Here is a 1804-nt window from a genome sequence, read left to right as displayed (position 1 = left end):
ATACCGTTGTATCTACTATAAGATGTGGATTTAATTAATTAACACGCAATTTATACACTATGGGTGTACATGGGTCGGGTGAAACTGGGTTTGTCCTAATTTAGACCTGGCCATAAATATACACGGGGTCTATTTTTTAGACCTTAACCTGGTCTTAGATTCGATGAAACCTAAACATTTTCGAGCCACAATTATACCGAGTCCAAACCGGGTGAAAATCGGACCTTTAAAGATTTAATAATAATTTATAAAAAAAATTTATTTATAAAAAAAACTTATTTTCGATGTACTTATCTATAAAGAAGAAACTTGTTACTGAGAAGTTGATATCTATATTTGAACTTGAATTTGTCCATAAATTCTAATTTGATGTTTCTTTGATATATTTTCTAATTCAACAAGTGTGATTAAAATGAATCATAAGTTTATAATTAATATAACATAATATTAAAATTAATTTAAAACATATATACCTTTTTTAGTTCACTTAGGTAGCGTTTGTTTTGAGGTACTAGGACGGAGACTGTGAAATTGGGACTCAGTATCATGTTTGTTGGCCCAGAGATTGGTACTAAAATTTCAGTATTTCAGTACCTCCAAAAAGTGGGAACACAGGAAACTTAAATTTTTAGAAACGAAGAATAAAACTTTAATAACATTTTATATCTAAAATACTCTTATTTTAATTAATTAATTTTAACTTTATCCTTTGTGCAAATTAAATTAGAGTTTCAATCTTATTTAAGTCTCTGTCTCTCACTTTTCACCAAATACAATACTGAGATTTATTTCAGTCTCAGTCTTTTAGTCTCTGTCTCTCTTCCAAATGCTATCTAAATAATGTCTGGGTCGAGTCAAGCAGGGTTTGCCTTGACCCGGACCCGACCTTAAATAATGATTGGGTCTATTTTTGAGATCTGAACTCAGTTCTAGACCTGATAAAATCACACCAAATTAGTCTCTAAAATATTTAGGTTCAGGCCGAGTCTTCGGACCGGACCATGTACACCCCTGTTACACACTCTAATTATAGTGTAAGTAAGCATGCACCATATCTTGAATATTACATATAAACATATCACAAATTTATATATATAATGTTGGAAATATCATAAGAACTCCGCTAGGGAGACAATGAAAAATCTTGACAATGTGTACAATGAACTGGTTTATTAGCCTATGGTGGATTAAAAAAAAACCCCTAAATTCTAGTAACAAAAAACTTTTACTCTCAATTTCAAATTTAACCATCTCCTACCCACTATCAAACCCTAGCAGCGCTCTCCCTTAGCAACCCCAACAATGTCGTGACTCCCCCAATTAAAATAATCATCCGATTACATATAAAACTGATCATCCCTGAAAATTTTAAGTCTGTATGCTTCAACCAAATCTAATAAACTAATCATCCAAATGCTCATTAAAACAACCATCTGCATATCTACTGCATTGAACATTCAGATTATTTTAATTATACTTACGTAAATAACCATCCGCATTAGACAAAAATAACCATCCACCGATCTAGTGTAATGAACATCTGCATTTAAAAAAAAAAGAGAGACTAAAGAGTAGGATAGTCAAGCGCAGGATAGGAGAGAGAAGAGCGCAGAGACCTGCAACTGCATAGGAGAGGACAATGGCAAGACCAGTGTAGAGGTGACCGGCGCGTCCGATGGTGACGAAAATGCCGGCGCCAACCATGCCGCCGACGCCGAGGTCCTACCAGCGGAGAGTGCGGCGGATGTGGGAGTTGGATCGGGCGCGAAGGCAGGTCATCACGTTGTAGGAGGTGAAGACTGCG

This window comes from Arachis ipaensis, chromosome B06 (genome assembly GCF_000816755.2).
Source record: "Arachis ipaensis cultivar K30076 chromosome B06, Araip1.1, whole genome shotgun sequence".
Classification (NCBI taxonomy): Eukaryota; Viridiplantae; Streptophyta; class Magnoliopsida; order Fabales; family Fabaceae; genus Arachis; species Arachis ipaensis.
This window is presented reverse-complemented; position numbering follows the sequence as displayed.